At 38.4% G+C, this 20280-nt stretch overlaps 1 long non-coding RNA gene across 6 annotated transcripts in view; it reads left to right on the forward strand.

The window, feature by feature from the left end:
- LOC109502465 overlaps positions 1 to 20280 on the forward strand; it is a 99321-nt gene that overhangs the window by 12363 nt on the left and 66678 nt on the right. The gene's annotated exons all lie outside the window — the stretch shown is intronic.

Raw genomic sequence — 20280 nt, forward strand, 5'->3', positions numbered from 1 at the left:
ATGCAGGACCTTTCCTTTTTGGAGAGCTGCTTGTTAAACATTTACAAGCAGCATTTATTGCTTCATGGTAAGCATTGTGAACTAAATTGTGCCTTCCCAAAATACATACGTTGAAGTCCCAACTCCCCGTACCTCAGAATGCGACTGCATTTGGGGATAAAGTTTTAAAAGAGGGAATTAAGCTAATCCAATATGACTGGTGTCTTCATAAAAAGGAAATTTGAAAATGGGTACGAAGGGAAGACCGTGTGAGGACTCGGGGGAAAATGGCCAACAAGCCAAGGAGAGAGGCTCCAGAAGAAATCAACCCTGCCGACACCTTGATCTTGAGCTTCTGGCATCACAGAACTCAGAAAATAAATTTCTGTTTTCTGAGAAACCCAATCTGTGGTACTTTCTTGGGGAAAACTAATATACTAAGTGACCTAGAAAGTATCAAAGTGTACAGAAGACAATTTATTGACATGATTTTCAGAGTTTTGGTAATCTATTGTGTTCACCCCACTCTTTTTACTCCCTAGTTCAGTTGGTCACGCTAAGTGTCAGATCAGCCTTTTGTACTCCTTGAAGACTGGTTCCCCTAGGAAATAAATACTATATTAGTAGAAGTACGATACTAGTACTGAGTATATATTTGAGTAAACTAATTGGCAAAGTGTCTATATTGCTCCTTTAGGCATAATTAGACTTTAAAGCCTTTATAAATTCTTTTAAAAATCAAGTGTTCTTGGGAAGATGCTAATCTATTTTCAATTCGGATTAATTAATACTATGGAAACTATAGTCAGGAATCTGGGTTTTTTTTCATGTATATTCACATTCCGTTAATAAATACAATCATCTCCCCATGTGTATTTGTTTTCTGTAGTTTCAGTACCTGAATATGAGGTCAGTAAATGAAAAAATGCTTTCCTTTTTAGACTTTCAAATATGCACAATATATTTTTAAAACCCTGCTAGCATGAAAAAGGAGCAATTTGTAAAACATATCATTTAGTAAGAAACCTCTTAAGTGTTTAGGTGGTGTTGAGCAGTTTTCTAGGCAGAATATTTACCCTGTGTGCAGTAATAAGGTGCATACCTCCTCTGGACAATATGGAGTACTTCAGTCATTTCCAAAATTTATTTTATTTTTAAAAATTTTTATTTTAATTCCACTTAATTAACATATAGTGTTATATCAGTTTCAGGTATACAATATAATAATTTAATACTTCCATACGTCACCTTGTGCTTATCACAATTGCATTCCTAATCCCTGTACCTATTTAACCCATCCCCCCCATCCATCTCCCCTCTGGTAACCATCGGTTCTCTATAGTTAAGAATCTGTTTCTTGGTTTGCCTTCATTCTCTCTCCCTCTCTCTTTCCCTTTGCTGATTTGTTTTGTTTCTCCAACTCCACATATGAGTGAAATCATATGGTATTTGACTTTCTCATTTGGCTTAGTATAATACTCCCCAGCTCCAACCATGTTGTTGGAAATAGCAAGATTTTATTCTTTTTCATGGTTGAGTAATTTTCCATTGTGTATATATACCGCATCTTCTGTATACATTCATCAGTCGATGGACACCTGGGCTATTTCCATAGTTTGCCTGTTGTAGATAATGCTGCTGTAAACATTGGGGTGCATGTATCCCTTTGAATTAGTATTTTTGTGTTATTTGGGTAAATACCTACTAGTGCAATTCCTAGATCGTAGGGTAGTTCTATTTTTAACTTTTTCAGGAACCTCCATTCTATTTTCCACAGTGGCTGCACCAGTTTGCATTCCCACCAACAGTGTAAGAAGGTTCCCCTTTCTCCACATCCTTGCCATAAAAGCCTGTTGTTTCTTATGTTGTTGATTTTAGTGATTCTGACAGGTATGAGGTAATATCTCACGATAGTTTTGATTTGCATTTCTCTGATGGTGAGTGATGTTGAGCTTCTTTTCATGTGTCTGTTGGTCATCTGTGCATCTTCCTTAGAAAAATGTTATTCATGCGGCGCCTGGGTGGCTCAGTTGGTTAAGCCTCTGATTCTTAATTTTGGCTCAGGTCATGATCTCACAGTTTATGAGATTGAGCCCCATGTCAGGCTCTGCACTGACAGCATGGAGCCTGCTTGGGATTCTCTCTCCCTCCATATCTGCCCCTCCCCCTCCCCCTCTCATTCTTTCTTTGTCTCTCTTTCTCAATAAACAAATAAACATTTTTTTAAAAAAAGAAAAATGTTATTAATGTCTTGTGCCCATTTTTAAATTAGATTATTTATTTTTTGGGTTAAGCATTTCCAAAATTTTAAATGTATTTATTTTTTAGCAGGCAAGCTATCTTTAAACAAAAACTTGTTTAGAATCATAGGCAATCAAGGAAGTAAAAGTAAAGATGGTAGAATTGAAGGTAAGGGAGGGCTGCAGAGGTTCTTCCACTCAGCTACCTGTCTGTCGTCCTGGAAGTCCTGTTGGCTCCTTCAAGAATCCTGGGCCCCTAAGAAATGCAGCTGGGAAACTGTTACAGAGAAATAAGCCCTAGGTAAGAATTTGAAAGCTATGCTCTGAGTTTGTGATTTTGAGCTGGTCATTAACCTTCTCTGGTCTTAGGTTCCCTGATTTTCTCAGTGGAGATATAGGATATAGGTGATCTCTAAGGCACTTCTCAGCCCTAAAATTCTATGATCTCCTTCTACCTGTTTATAAACCATTCCACATCTATCCAGGTGATAACAGAGATTTAATCTAGGTTCATGAACAAGGCAGACTATGCCAAAGGGGAAACAAAACTTGATTGTACTCTGAATTGTCTTTAACTCTGGAAGGATATTTCATTTTTTGTATTGGCTAAATTCATCTCTGGTCAGGAACTAAGAATTATTCCAACACTGCCTGATTTATGTGGTATAGATAAGGAATTTTCATGTTGTAATTTGAAAACTCTGCTAGTACATGAAGATCAAATTGACCAGAAACCTGGAACATGGTAGGCATTCGATAGTTGTTGTCCCTTGTGACTTAGCTAAAAATCACTGCCCTGTATACATTAGAGTTGTGAATTTTATGGTATGTGAGTTACATGTCAATTTTAAAAAGTTGCTGGAATGCCTGGGTGGCTTAGTTGGCTAAGCTTCTGACTTCAGTTCAGGTCATGATCTCCTGTTTTGTGAGTTAGAGCCTAGCGTCGGGCTCTGTGCTGACAGCTTGGAGACTGGAGGCTGCTTCAGATTCTGTGTCTCCCTCTCTCTCTGCCCCTCTCCCACTCACAATCTCTTCCCCCCGCCCCCGCCCCGTCTCTCTCTCAAAACCTAAATAAACATTTTAAAAAGTTGTTGAGTGAATAAAATGTTGCATTTTGAATGTAGATGTTAATTCATGTAGCAATTTTAAAATGTTTATTTCTTTTTTTTGTCTTATTCCCTCTGAATTTTATTTTTATAGGTAATGTATGTATCCATTACAAGATGCTAGCATTTCTAAAATTAATGCACAGATTGTACATATCAATATTTAATAAATAATGACCTGGTAATACAGTTATTAGTAATTATATTTCAAAATTTACATTTCAATGTTAATGTGCTATGCTGTACAGTTTTTTTATTTGATTTAACTTTATTTTTTATTTTTTTAAAAATTTACATCCAAATTAGTTAGTATATAGTGAAGCAATGAGTTCAGTAGATTCCTTAATGCCCCTTACCAATTTAGCCCATCCCCCCTCCCACAACCCCTCCAGCAACCCTCAGTTTGTTCTCCATATTTATGAGTCTCTTTTGTTTTGTCCCCTCCCTGTTTTTATATTATTTTTGTTTCCTTCCCCTTATGTTCATCATTTTTCTCTCTTAAAGTCCTCATATGAGTGAACTCATATGACTTTTGTCTTTCTCTGACTGACTAATTTCACTTAGCATAATATCCTCCAGTTCCATCCATGTAGTTGCAAATGGCAAGATTTCATTCTTTTTGATTGCTGAGTACTACTCCATTGTGTGTGTGTGTGTGTGTGTGTGTGTGTGTGTGTGTATCACATTTTCTTTATCCATTCATCCATTGATGGACATTTGGGCTCTTTCCATACTTTGGCTATTGTTGATAGTGCTGCTATAAACATGGGGGTGCATCTGTTCCTTCAAAACAGCACACCTGTATCCCTTGGATAAATGCCTAGTAATGCAGTTGCTGGGTTGTAAGGTAAAATGTTTATTTCTGATGCTCAGAATAAAACAACAATAACGAAAGACAAGAGAAAACAAAATAAAAACAGGAAATATACATAAAATACCTAATAGCAGCATTAGTTGTCAGGAGACATTAAAGATATTTGAGATATATCCTTGAACTTTGAGATTTTGGCAAGCCTGCATATAAAAGAAATTTCCTTGCTGTTTTTTTCAAAGGCAAAATAGTGATTAGATCAGCTGTGATCCTTTATGACACTTAATTTTTTTTTTTTTTTTTTTTGCTTTGGAAGTGTTACACTTAAATTTAATAACATGAATTCATGATGCCTCATATGTTGCATATTATTTCCTTGGATCAATTTCTTAATGCAGTGATAGTCATGGGCTTTTTTATTAACTATAAAAATTTACAATGTTTGATCAATCTCAACATGAATGCAGTATTTTAATATCTTTCCTCCTTTCTGAGTAAATGAATATTTGTTGGGAGAGGTATTAGGAATCTAATAAGTTAGTTTAAAATAAAATCTTTCATATTTGGTTTACTTTTTTCCAGTTTTATTGAAAAATAATTGACATACATCACTAAGGCATACAGAATGATGGTTTGATTTATATATATTGTGAAATGATTACAACAATAGCTTCAGCTAACATCCATTTTCTCATTATAGATACAATAAAAAGAAAAGAAAAATGAAAAAATTTTCTTCTTGCGATGAACTCTTAGGAATTATTGTAACTTTTTTTCTATATATCATATAGCAGTATTAGCTGTAGTCATCATGTTATACATTACATCCCTAATACATATTTATCTTATAGCTATAAGTTTGTACCTTTTGACCACCTTCCTCCAATTCCCTCTCCCCCAACCCTCCTGCCTCTGTTAACCACAAGTCTGATCTCTTTTTCTATGAGTTTCGATTTTTTGGTTTTTGGTTTTTGGTTTTGGTTTATTTTAAACTCCACATACAAGTGAGGTCATAGAGTGTCTTTCTCTGTCTTATTTCGCTTAGCATAATGCCTTCAAAGTTTCTCCACGTTGTCACAAAACAAATGGTAGGATTTTTATGGCTGAGTAATATTCCACTGTGTGTATAGGTAGGAGGGTAAATGACTGCTTTGCCACTCATGCATTGATGGATACTTAGATTGTCCCATATCTTGGCTATTGTAAATAATGTTGTTGTGAACATGGAGGTGCACATGTGTTTTCGAGTTGGTTTTCATTACCTTTGGATGCATACCCAGAAGTGGAATTGCCGGACCATGCCGTAGTTCTGTTTTTAATTTGTTGAGGATCCTCCATATTATTTTCTGTCATGACTGCCCCAGTTTACATTCCCAACATCATTGCACGAGGGTTCCCTTTTTTACACATCCTCATCAGCATTTCTTGTCTCTTGTTTTTTTTTTGATGATGGCCAGATGTGAGGTGATATCTCATTGTGATTGTAATTTTCATTTCCCAAATGATTAGTGATATTGTGTATATTTTCATGTACCTATTAGTACCTTTCACATTTCTTATGGTTTATTTCTTATCTTCACCATATAATTAACAGGAGAGGGCAGTAACAGACTACTTTCAAGAATTCTATAGCTTAGCATATATGTCAGAGGCAAAATTCTATAATTTTGCTTTTAAGATGCTTCCTTCAGTTTTATGTTCTTTAAGCTCTTAAAATTCATTACTAATGAATCATTTATACCTCAAATGTATCCCTTATAGCATGAAGGATCCTTAGTAATTGTGTAACCCCTCATTTTATAGGTAAGAAAATGAAAGCCTAAAGAGTTTATGTGATATATGCAAAATTATGTAACCACTTGATGGCAGAATTTGATTTTGCCCTTAATATCACCCACACAACAAACCATTTTTTTTTAGTATGTGTCCATGAAATGGAAACTACTTATGAACTTTGCAGTAGATTTAGAAGAGATCTAAAGAAATTTAGGCTTGAATAATGTCAAGTTTATCCCCTCAGAATTATTTAATAATTCAAAAAAATGAGTCAAAAATTATTAATTTGTATTACCCGAATTCACAAATAAATCTGATGCCTCTTCCCGATCCTATTCCTGGTTTTCACTGACTACTACTATTTCTATTACTATGTTAGTATTTACATACATCTGAATTCTTTACAAAGAGGATTTGAGACAACCCAGAAACATATTTTTATAAAGCGTGGAAGTCTTAGATTTGCTTTGTACTACAGTATTAAGTTTGGATGATCTATAAAAATAATTGCATATGAAATCCCAGGTCTGTATTACTTTGCTTGACTAGATGCTTCTTTTATTATTCAGTCAGTAAGAACTCTGCATTGCCCTGCTTATGGTGCATCTGGGGGCTTTCCCTGCTCTGAACTATGGTTCCCCCTCCTTACCACCAAAAAGCTAAAACTTTGGTTATGTTGTGTGCACATAACCTCCAGACACCAGAGTCCTGGCAAGAGCCTGGCCCTCACTGTCATATAAGTGCCTCTGAGAGCTCCAAATGAGCCCAAGCAGAAATAGTGTAAGTCCCTTCCAAAAAAAAAAAAAAAAATCATTACAATACATTATATGTCTGTTAAAAATTATCCTTAGTAAGCACTATGATAGGCTGTGAAAATTTCTGGCAAACATCTCATTTGTTATTATGTAGGTAGCTCTGAATAATATAATACAGTTCCCATTCTAATGCTACAATATAAGCAAACTGTAAAGATCAGGGCATAAGAGAGACATTAAAAAATATGTATTTATTTATTTTAAGAGAGAGAGAGAGTAAGAGAGAGAGAATGGGGGAGGGGCAGGGAGAGAGGGAGAGAATCCCAGGCAGGCTCCACACTGTGGAGCCTGCCTCAATGCTCAGCCTCACAAACCATGAGATATGACCTGAGCTGAAATAAAGAGTTGGATACTTAAACAGCTGAGCCACCCAGGCACCCTAAAATAGACAGTTTAATTGACTGTTTCTTTTAGGGAAGAGATAAGCTTTCTCGACCTTGGTTTTCCCACCCAGGTTTATGCTGTTTCCACCTCTGGGATATGAGTTGGAAAATTGTTCTTACTAGTAGCTTCACAACAACAGCAGGTTCAGTCAGTGTACCAACATATTTGTTAAATCGCCAAAATGCTTTTGTCATCAGTAATCATTTTTTTACTATATACTGACTGATAAACCAGAGAATAACTAAATACACACACGCATGCGAGCGAGCTCACGCCTATGAAGATATAAGCGAGAGTCTGTAGTGGATGCTGTGCTTTTACACCCAGATTTCAACCCTTTAAGGACTGAGACACCCATGCTTGCATCTGCCTAGAGTATTGGCTGCTGACTGTTCATAGTTGTATTCTCTGGAAATTCATCTTGACCTAAAAAAAACTCCTGCATCAAATTTACACCCCCTCTGTTGATGTCGGGAATTTCTCTCAAGGGGCTTCTGAGCTCCAAGTGGGTTAACTGAGGCCTGTGTTATAACTGCATCACAGTTCAAATTCTCCCTCTTTCCGAGGTGCCTGGGTGGCTCAGTTGGTTAAGTGTCTGATTCTTGATTTCTGCTCAAGTCATGATCTCATAGTCTCAAGATTGACCCCCTCTCCTCTCACCACCCCCCCACCCCCGCATCAATGCAAAGCCTGCTTAGGATTCTCTCTTGCCCTTTCTCTCTCTCTGCCCCCTCCCTGCTCTGGCCTAAATAAATAAATAAGTAAGTAAATAAATAAATAAATAAATAAATAAATAAATAAATATTTTTAAAAATAAGCAAATTCTCCCTCTTTCCCATCCTATTTCTCTTACCTCTCACAGATCTTTTTAACAAGAGAATCTCCCTCCTCCATGGGACCCCTACATGCAGATCTTAGAATCTTAGAGTCTGTTTCCTGAGATCCCAATCTGCAATAATATACATATTTATATATGTGAAAATGGAGGAGAGAAAGGAAGAATCTGAATGAGGTGATTAATTTTCGCTATCACATGTAGCATAATCATGGGGGAAGGATAAGAAAATAAGACTTGAATAACAAATTAATTTTCTTAAATACCACTGGCCCTATTTTATCTATATTCCTTTTACTGGATGATCTTCTTCCATATATCCCTAAATGTTAAACTACCTCATCCTTCCATGCTTCATTCTTTTTTCTCTATACGATTCCATGAGCAATCTTTACATTCAAATTACTCCTATGAAATTCCTTAACACTTACAAATGGATTCCTAAATCTTTCTTTTTTTAAAGTTTATTTCTTTATTTTGAGAGGGAGAGAGAGAGAGAGAGAGAGAGAGCGAGAGAGAGCGAGCAGGGAGGGGGCAGGAAGAGGGAGAGACAGAATCCCAAGCAGGATCTGAGCTGTCAGTGAGGAGCTTGATGTGGGGGCTTGAACCCATAAATCACAAGATCATGACCTGAGCCAGCATCAAGAGTCAGATGCTCAACTGACTGAGCCACCCAGGTGCTCTGGATTCCTAAATCTTTAGTTCCAGCTCTAATGTCTTTTCTAAGATGTACATAAAATTTTCCAAAGGCCTTTTTGATTTCTCAAGTTGAATGTTTTACAGACACTTCATCATGTTCAGAAGTAAACTCATAAAACGAACAAAACTGCTCCCCCATAGTCTCCATTCCTTTTTAATACAATCACTATATTCTCAGTTCCTCAAAGTAGATTACCTTAATCATGGTTATTCTTAAGAGTTTGCAAACACTTGGTCACCAAATCTTGAAGATTACAATAAAACAAATGTGTCCCAAATCTATTTTTTCCTTGACTTTCTTCAGGCCCTCTCTCTTTTGTTACTTTTTTTGCCCAAAAGCCCATCTATATATCAAGTTTTGCTCCTTTAACCATCCCCCCGCTTTCTCTCTCAGTCCTGTACCTCTTAGTCTAATTCACTATAGGTCACTTAACTGTAGGCCTATAAAAGACACTACTCAGTGGTGGTTGCAAAACCCATTCTGGGCCCCACTTCCCTGGTTCTGGTCCATTTCTTATACACACACTGAGTCTTCACTCCATCTCTTCTACTTCCTAAACTTGGCATTTGTGTGTATGTTCTGGCTCTTAAATCTTGAATTTTGAGATTCTGACTTACCTTTTTTTATTCTGGGCCTCTGCAGTCAATGTAGTTACCGTGGTCATTCCCATGCTTGAAGGTCTGTAGCCCAGGGCAGCCTAATACTTAATCCCTGTGTGGGGACAATGGGCGTTTTGCGGCTGTTGATTCTAGGAACATACATTTCCTAAAGATAGGTGCGAAAATACACTTTAAATCAGCAGTTTTTTTCAACAAAAAAAAATTTTTGAGTATACACTAACGCTAGATGCAGTTCTGATTGCTAATGATACAGCAGTCAACGAAAATGCTTGTAGTCTAGTGGGATAAGCACATCTGTTGAAGCCCAGAGATGAGGGAGGGGAATGCTGACCATAATATTTATACCTACCCACCTGGCTGAACTAGTTAGTTAAGAAGAGAAACTGCTTGTCCTGCAGGTACCAGCATCTTCTCCCACAGCTGTCCCAGGGATCTGCAAGTCGACATTGCTTCATCTCCTCAAACATGTCTCGAGGTCAATGAGAAAAAATGCCTTTCTTGCTTAAGCAACTGCAAATCTACATGGAAGCCCAAGACTTATAATTGGCATGTTTAATAGGGTAACAGTTTACAATATAACACTGATACAATTTAGTGCTTTTTTTTTTGCATCTTTTCTCCCCCAGGGTTTGAGACTTCTTACACATAAAAGAGCTAGAGACTATTATACAAAAGAAGCTGCACCAAAAAGGGCATTGGTGAGCTTTAGACTCAAAAGCTGACTTTCTTGACCTCTCTAGGAAGAGAATTGTCTTGCAAACCTGGAGAGTGAAAAGGTTTTCCCAAACTCCTCTTACTTGCATTTAACATATCAAAAGCTAGGCCTGATAGCTATTGGGCTTTCAAAGCACCACTAATCACAATAGAAAACAATGTGTTATGACCGAGTTCACTTGTATGTATTATATTCAGTATCTATCTATCTATCTATCTGCCATCTTTCTATCTATCATCTATCTCTGTTATAGCTGAAACGAAGCTGTTACATAAAAAACTCTTATTGTTTGCAATGTATTTTGATATACTTTATTCATTATAATTTCATTTCTTTTTAATACACTATTCACAACACACTGAACTGTGATCAGAGTAAAAAACAAACAAAAAAAACTAGCCTAGTGGTTTTTTAAAAGGGAGAATTCAATTAGACAGAAAAAGGAAGGAGGTTCAGTCAGTTTCTGGATGGGAGAGCAGGGGCTGAGGCAAAGCTTAAGGGAGAGAATCAGAAGGATTAGACTATTCAAATCCTTGATGTGGAGTAGAATTGATCAGAAGGAAAATATAATATCTTCTATTAGAGGATGAAATTATATTAATGTGGGTTATCCAGAGCAAAATGTATGAGGTCACTGAATTCAGGGGAAAGTGTAAGGTCAGGAAAACATTGTGAAAAATAGATAAGGATGAGGCAACTGCAGAATGTTTACATTCTTATGATGATAAGCATAGGAGGAGCTAAAGACCACAATTGTAGTTTGACCAAAGGAGAGGCTCTAACTGACTTACGCTGTAGAAGGCCACACTCCTGATGTCCTGAGCAATGTAATCCCTCTTCATGATAATGATATTTTAATAAGAAGAGAAAATAAGAAAACGAAGTCATGGTTAAACAGCGGTAGAGCAACCTGTGGTCTAGTTATTGTTACCTTGTGGAAAAACAAGGTAGCAATTGGAGGGTAAGGGAGAGAAATTGTGGAAGAAAGATGAGAACATAAAAATGGTAATAAACTCGGGTGAGGCATAAATATGTATAGACCTGCATACATAGAAAGTACTTGGATGCCTTAGCCCTGTTATATTTAACTGAGAAGGTCGTGTTCAGTATAGAGATAATAAAAGTTTGTGTGTCTGCATTGCCTCATTAGTGTGTCCCATCCTGCACCTTTGAAGCAACAAGTAGATTAGGCTGCGGTTTTCCTGGACAGGATTAAGTTTAGATTTATTTATTTATTTTTTCTTATGTGCTTCCCAAAAGCTAGTGGGGGCTTATAAGGAAGATCAAATAGGTTACAGAAAATGAAAATACCCCAGTTATTGTATATCTGAGTGTAGGAAGTAAATGTGTGACCCTATCCCTATGATCTTTGCTCAGATGTTACCTTCCTACAGGCCTTCTCTGACCATTCTGTTTATAATAGTTCCCCAGCTACCATTTATTCTCCTATTCTGCTTTACTTTTCTATATAGCATTTATCACAAATGAACAATTGTGTGTGTGTATGAATAGTATAATGAATTGCCATGTCTCATCACCAAGCTTCAATAATTATCAATATTTTACTAATGTTATTTAACCTATACCCCCACTACTTTTGATATATTTTAAAGCAAATCTCAGACATTCTGGCATTTCCTTCCATACTGTACATTTTACTTACTATGTTTAAAATGTCTGTCCTACCTTACTAGAATATGTGCTAGATGAAGGCAGCGATTTTTATTTGCTGTAATCACAGAAACATTCCCAGAACTTAAAACACACACACACACACACAGACACACAGTTTCCTGGCACATAATAAGTGCTCAATAAATACTTTCTAATGAATGGAAATGGAATCTAAAAAGTAATATTTTTAGTCTTTTGCTAAGTAGCCATAGGAAAATGCATAATTTTATTTAGGTAACCTAGCAGTTTCCCATTGGTGAATTGTGTGTGGGTTTCTGGCCATCTTCTAGACTATGTTTGAAATGTCCAGCCTACCCTAACAGAATATTTAGCACATCTGTATTGGAAAGTGTAAGTGTAGAATTTAAGTTCTTCTAGCAGCAACTGGCCTGAAATTGGCCCACACTTTATGACTTAGATCAGGAGGACCTCAAGAGAGAGCTGACTGGGAAGCTGGCCCAGACTGTGAGTCCACTAGTTGGCCACAGTTGACAATAATTGAGACAATTAGGCAGAAACAACAAGTAGAGATTATGCCTTTTAGTGTCTGGTAGTAAGCCAGACACAGCTCCCATCAGGTCCTAAACTAGACAAAAACACCATGCTCCACCATTTAAATGAGGAAATACAGACATAAGTCTTAATTGTACTCTTATGCTGATGTTGCTCTTAGAAATTTCAGTTCTCCCTCTTTAAACATAATGCCCCATACTATAGCACAACCCAGCTATCTCTTTCTTTGGGATTAGGACATTCCGGAGGACTTTCGTTATTCACTCCAATCCCCCTAGCCCGTCTGCAAAACCATCACCCTAGATTGATAAAATACTTACATCTTTCAAAGACCACATCAGAAACTTGGTAGATGCATTCACCAAAATGGCAGGCCTCATTCTCTTTACTGAAACTTCAGTTCCCCTAGTCATTGTTGTCATATGATTTATTAAGAAAAACTACCTAATCCTGATATTCTAAATACTTCCAACACTCTCTGCTCAAGGTTCTGTATCTTCAGATCCATTTGTCCATCACTGACCGTCTTAGACCAGTTACTACACCAACCATGTTTTAGAAGATTATTTCCACTGCTACTTACTATACAAGCCCAAGGCATAATCCACTACAGTGTAATTTTCAGAGTGTATTGCTCTACCCATTCAGCTAATCACAACATTCATGCAATCAAAGCTTCCATCCTTACTTCCCTATTTCCTGTCCTTCCAAATACAAGGCTCTGACTGTTATGTGGATGAGCTGCTCAAGAAAACCTGTACGGTCCCTGCTTCTCTTAGACATTTAATGTTTTAACTTGGCCAGCATGTGATTTTTTCTTATGACAAAGCCATCAGCTTTTTTTAGGGCATCACCTCTCTTCCATTGTTAATTCACTTTATTAGGTTGGGACTGATCCTCTCCTGGCTTTGATCCAGGATTGATTATGTGATCCAGTTGGAGAATCACGTTAATCGAGCCATAGTACTTGGGTCATGGATAACTATGCAACAGAAGACAGGAAAATAATTTCTGAGCTATATTTGGAATTGCTGGGGAGCTAAATATCTCTCTTCATAACAGATTTAAACCGAAAATAAACAACTTGAGCTGTTGGTGACAATTTTGCCACCATGTATGAAAAGCCTGCTTAAGGAGAACCTATCTGACATTGAAGTTAATGCAGGTGAAAACAGAATCAAGATATGGCTAGATAATATTAATTGAGCAATTACTATGTGACAGTCAACCACACAACTTGTAGTCTTACAAGTTGTTGTAGTCTTATAATAATCCTTAGAGGCAGGGTAAAGATTTATCATCCCCAATCTAGAGATGTGGTAAATGAGGCTAAATGTTTTGCCCAAAGTTTCACAGCTAGTGGTAAAGCTGAGACTTGAACCTAGATTCTGGATCTAGAACTTGTGTTCATTACCAGTATGTTGCACTGGTAATTAGCTCTTACAAAAACATAGACTTCAGAAAAAAAGAGAGCGAGAGAGAGAGAGTGACAGAGACCAAGTTGTCTTTGAGTCCCTGAATATTTAGTTATGCCTGAAATTATAAACATCTTGATTTTTTTCAATTAAAAAAGCAGAGATTTATCTCCCCTTCCTATCTTTTCTCCAGAAGTCAGTTTGAATCTCAAAACTGGAAAACCTGAATAATATACTGTCCAATATGGAAGGAACAATATAAAGTGTATAGAACCTATACCAAACATCAAAGCAGACAGACCAATGGGAAACACTGGATGGCTTTCTCTACCTTATAGGCATTTACACTTGCATTTCTATAAGGATAATTCATAAGGTTCTTTAAAATAATTTGCTGAGTGAACCAACCCTTTAGTATCCCCCCCTATATTTACCCCTGCTCATTTATGCTATCTTTTATTTCTTCATGCCAAACCTGGCTGACAGACAAACTGCTCTACATCTAGGACCTATAGCTTCAGATGGGATAGCTTCAGATAGCTTCAGAATCTGAGTACATAGTAACAGTAGTACACTGGTAACCTAGTATGCTGCAATTAACCTCCTACCAAGATTAGCTTTGAATATATACCACCTTTTTCTTATGTCATTCCAAAGAAACTTAGACTGAGCCCTGTTTAGCAGAGGGGATCTCAGTCGGATGTAGTGTCCATTTCAACTCTGTAGTCTTAAGTAATCCAAACACATCCACATACCATGAACCTAAAGATACAAGACTTGACCTTGTTCATTTGCTCTTTTTCTGTATCTGTTTTGATCTTGTTCTTAACTGACTCCTGACTCGTAGAAACACTTCTTATTTATCATTCCATTTCTATAGGCAAAGATTTCTTGACCATCATTATAAAGTACATTAACCATAAAGGAAAAGATCGGCAAATATTGAAGTAGTGGATAATATTAAAATTAGGAACTTTTTTTCATCAAGAGCTACCATCAAGAGAGTGATAAAGCAAGCTAAGATAGGAAAAGACATTTGCTATGCATATAACAAATAAACCCTTCATATTAATAAGAAAGATAGGTAACAGGATTGTGGAGAGAGGGAAGATGGCGGCGTAGGAGGACGCTGGGCTCTCCGCGCGTCCTGCTGATCACTAGATTCCACCTACACCTGCCTAAATAACCCAGAAAACCGCCAGAGGATTAGCAGAACGGAGTCTCTGGAGCCAAGCGCAGACGAGAGGACCAGGGTAGGAAGGGCGGCGAGACGGTGCGTGCTCCACAGACTACCAGGAGGGAGCCGGGGCAGAGGGGCGGCTCGCCGGCCAAGCAGAGCCCCCGAGTCTGGCTTGCAAAAGCAGAGGGGCCTGACTGACTGTGTTCCGACAGCAAGCGCGACTTAGCGTCTGGGAGGTCATAAGTTAACAGCTCTGCTCAGAAAGCGGGAAGGCTGGAGGACAAAGGGAGGGAGAGCTGCTGAGCCCCCGGACGACAGAGCTCAGTTTGGTGGGGAACAAAGGTGTTCGCCAGCGCCATCTCCCCCACCCATCCCCCAGCCAAAATCCCAAAGAGAACCAGTTCCTGCCAGGGAACTTGCTCGCTCTGCGCATACACCCAACTCTGCCCTTCTGTGGAGCCAAACCTCCGGCAGCAGATCTGACTCCCTCCCGCTGCCACAGGGCCCCTCCTGAAGTGGATCACCTAAGGAGAAGCGAGCTAAGCCTGCCCCTCCTGCCCCCGTGCACCTTGCCTACCCACCCCAGCTAATACGCCAGATCCCCAGCATCACAAGCCTGGCAGTGTGCAAGTAGCCCAGACGGGCCGTGCCACCCCACAGTGAATCCCGCCCCTAGGAGAGGGGAAGAGAAGGCACACACCAGTCTGACTGTGGCCCCAGCGGTGGGCTGGGGGCAGACATCAGGTCGGACTGCGGCCCCGCCCACCAACTCCAGTTATACACCACAGCACAGGGGAAGTGCCCTGCAGGTCCTCACCACTCCAGGGACTATCCAAAATGACCAAGCGGAAGAATTCCCCTCAGAAGAATCTCCAGGAAATAACAACAGCTAATGAACTGATCAAAAAGGATTTAAATAATATCACAGAAAGTGAATTTAGAATAATAGTCATAAAATTAATCGCTGGGCTTGAAAACAGTATAGAGGACAGCAGAGAATCTCTTGCTACAGAGATCAAGGGACTAAGGAACAGTCACGAGGAGCTGAAAAGTGCTTTAAACGAAATGCAAAACAAAATGGAAACGATGACAGCTCGGATTGAAGAGGCAGAGGAGAGAATAGGTGAACTAGAAGATAAAGTTATGGAAAAAGAGGAAGCTGAGAGAAAGAGAGATAAAAAAAATCCAGGAGTATGAGGGGAAAATTAGAGAACTAAGTGATACACTAAAAAGAAATAATATACGCATAATTGGTATCCCAGAGGAGGAAGAGAGAGGGAAAGGTGCTGAAGGGGTACTTGAAGAAATTATAGCTGAGAACTTCCCTGAACTGGGGAAGGAAAAAGGCATTGAAATCCAAGAGGCACAGAGAACTCCCTTCAGACGTAACTTGAATCGATCTTCTGCACGACATATCATAGTGAAACTGGCAAAATACAAGGATAAAGAGAAAATTCTGAAAGCAGCAAGGGATAAACGTGCCCTCACATATAAAGGGAGACCTATAAGACTCGTGACTGATCTCTCTTTTGAAACTTGGCAGGCCAGAAAGAATTGGCACGAGATCTTCAGTGTGCTAAACAGAAAAAATATGCAGCCTAGAATCCTTTATCCAGCAAGTCTGTCGTTTAGAATAGAAGGAGAGATAAAGGTCTTCCCAAACAAACAAAAACTGAAGGAATTTGTCACCACTAAACCAGCCCTACAAGAGATCCTAAGGGGGATCCTGTGAGACAAAGTCCCAGAGACATCACTACAAGCATAAAACATACAGACATCACAAGGACTCTAAACCCGTATCTTTCTATAATAACACTGAATGTAAATGGATTAAATGCATCAACCAAAAGACATAGGGTATCAGGATGGATAAAAAAAAAACAACCATCTATTTGCTGTCTACAAGGGACTCATTTTAGACCTGAGGGCACCTTTAGATTGAGAGTGAGGGGATGGAGAACTACTTATCATGCTACTGGAAGCCAAAAGAAAGCTGGAGTAGCCATACTTATATCAGCCAAACTAGACTTTAAATTAAAGGCTGTAACAAGAGATGAAGAAGGACATTTTATAATAGTTACAGGGTCTATCCATCAGGAAGAGCTAACAATTATAAATGTCTATGCGCCGAATACCGGAGCCCCCAGATATATACAACAATTACTCATAAACATAAGCAACCTTATTGATAAGAATGTGGTAATTGCAGGGGACTTTGACACCCCACTTACAGAAATGGATAGATCATCTAGACACACGGTCAATAAAGAAACAAGGGCCCTGAATGATACATTGGATCAGATGGACTTGACAGATATATTTAGAACTCTACATCCCAAAGCAACAGAATATACTTTCTTCTCGAGTGCACATGGAACATTCTCCAAGATAGATCATATACTGGGCCACAAAACAGCCCTTCATAAGTTTACAAGAATTGAAATCATACCATGCATACTTTCAGACCACAATACTATGAAGCTTGAAATCAACCACAGGAAAAAGTCTGGAAAACTTCCAAAAGCATGGAGGTTAAAGAACACCCTACTAAAGAATGAACGTGTCAACCAGGCAATTCGAGAAGAAATTAAAAAATATATGGAAACAAACGAAAATGAAAACACAACAATCCAAATGCTTTGGGACGCAGCGAAGGCAGTCCTGAGAGGAAAATACATTGCAATCCAGGCCTATCTCAAGAAACAAGAAAAATCCCAAATACAAAATCTAACAGCACACCTAAAGGAACTAAAAGCGGAACAGCAAAGGCAGCCTAAACCCAGCAGAAGAAGAGAAATAATAAAGATCAGAGCAGAAATAAACAATATAGAATCTAAAACAACTGTAGAGCAGATCAACGAAACCAAGAGTTGGTTTTTTGAAAAAATAAACAAAATTGACAAACCTCTAGCCAGGCTTCTCAAAAAGAAAAGGGAGATGACCCAAATAGATAAAATCATGAATGAAAATGGAATTATTACAACCAATCCCTCAGAGATACAAACAATTATCAGGGAATACTATGAAAAATTATATGCCAACAAATTGGACAACCTGGAAGAAATGGACAAATTCCTAAACACCTACACTCTTCCAAAACTCAATCAGGAGGAAATAGAAAGCTTGAACAGACCCATAACCAGTGAAGAAATTGAATCGGTTATCAAAAATCTCCCAACAAATAAGAGTCCAGGACCAGATGGCTTCCCAGGGGAGTTCTACCAGACGTTTAAAGCAGAGATAATACCTATCCTTCTCAAGCTATTCCAAGAAATAGAAGGGGAAGGAAAACTTCCAGACTCATTCTATGAAGCCAGTATTACTTTGATTCCTAAACCAGACAGAGACCCAGTAAAAAAAGAGAACTACAGGCCAATATCCCTGATGAATATGGATGCAAAAATTCTCAGTAAGATACTAGCAAATCGAATTCAACGGCATACAAAAAGCATTATTCACCATGACCAAGTGGGATTCATTCCTGGGATGCAGGGCTGGTTCAACATTCGCAAATCAATCAACGTGACACATCACATTAACAAAAAAAAAAGAGAAGAACCATATGATCCTGTCAATCGATGCAGAAAAGGCCTTTGACAGAATCCAGCACCCTTTCTTAATAAAAACCCTTGAGAAAGTCAGGATAGAAGGAACATACTTAAAGATCATAAAAGCCATTTATGAAAAGCCCACAGCTAACATCATCCTCAACGGGGAAAAACTGAGAGCTTTTTCCCTGAGATCAGGAACACGATAGGGATGCCCACTCTCACCGCTGTTGTTTAACATAGTGCTGGAAGTTCTAGCATCAGCAATCAGACAACAAAAGGAAATCAAAGGCATCCAAATTGGCAAAGATGAAGTCAAGCTTTCGCTTTTTGCAGATGACATGATATTATACATGGAAAATCCGATAGACTCCACCAAAAGTCTGCTAGAACTGATACATGAATTCAGCAAAGTTGCAGGATATAAAATCAATGTACAGAAATCAGTTGCATTCTTATACACTAACAATGAAGCAACAGAAAGACAAATAAAGAAACTGATCCCATTCACAATTGCACCAAGAAGCATAAAATACCTAGGAATAAATCTAACCAAAGATGTAAAAGATCTGTATGCTGAAAACTATAGAAACCTTATGAAGGTAATTGAAGAAGATTTAAAGAAATGGAAAGACATTCCCTGCTCATGGATTGGAAGAATAAATATTGTCAAAATGTCAATACTACCGAAAGCTGTTTACACATTCAATGCAATCCCAATCAAAATTGCACCAGCATTCTTCTCAAAACTAGAACAAGCAATCCTAAAATTCATATGGAACCACAAAAGGCCCCGAATAGCCAAAGTAATTTTGAAGAAGCCCAAAGCAGGAGGCATCACAATCCCAGACTTTAGCCTCTACTACAAAGCTGTCATCATCAAGACAGCATGGTATTGGCACAAAAACAGACACATAGACCAATGGAATAGAATAGAAACCCCAGAACTAGACCCACAAACGTATGGCCAACTCATCTTTGACAAAGCAGGAAAGAACATCCAATGGAAAAAAGACAGTCTCTTTAACAAATGGTATTGGGAGAACTGGACAGCAACATGCAGAAGGTTGAAACTAGACCACTTTCTCACACCATTCACAAAAATAAACTCAAAATGGATAAAGGACCTGAATGTGAGACAGTAAACCATCAAAACCCTAGAGGAGATAGCAGGAAAAGACCTCTCTGGCCTCAGCCGTAGCAATCTCTTACTCGACACATACCCAAAGGCAAGGGAATTAAAAGCAAAAGTGAATTACTGGGACCTTATGAAGATAAAAAGCTTCTGCACAGCAAAGGAAACAACCAACAAAACTAAAAGGCAACCAACGGAATGGGAAAAGATATTTGCAAATGACATATCGGACAAAGGGCTAGTATCCAAAATCTATAAAGAGCTCACCAAACTCCACACCCGAAAAACAAATAACCCAGTGAAGAAATGGGCAGAAAACATGAAAAGACACTTCTCTAAAGAAGACATCCGGATGGCCAACAGGCACATGAAAAGATGTTCAGCGTCGCTCCTTATCAGGGAAATACAAATCAAAACCACACTCAGATATCACCTCACACCAGTCAGAGTGGCCAAAATGAAGAATTCAGGAGACTATAGATGCTGGAGAGGATGTGAAGAAAGGGGAACCCTCTTGCACTGTTGGTGGGAATGCAAATTGGTGCAGCCACTCTGGAAAGCAGTGTGGAGGTTCCTCAGAAAATTAAAAATAGACCTACCCTATGACCCAGCAATAGCACTGCTAGGAATTTATCCAAGGGATACAGGAGTACTGATGCATAGGGGCACTTGTACCCCAGTGTTTATAGCAGCACTCTCAACAATAGCCAAATTATGGAAAGAGCCTAAATGTCCATCAACTGATGAATGGATAAAGAAATTGTGGTTTATATATACAATGGAATACTACATGGCAATGAGAAAAAATGAAATGTGGCCTTTTGTAGCAACGTG

Source organism: Felis catus, chromosome A1 (assembly GCF_018350175.1).
Source record: "Felis catus isolate Fca126 chromosome A1, F.catus_Fca126_mat1.0, whole genome shotgun sequence".
In the NCBI taxonomy this organism is placed as follows: Eukaryota; Metazoa; Chordata; class Mammalia; order Carnivora; family Felidae; genus Felis; species Felis catus.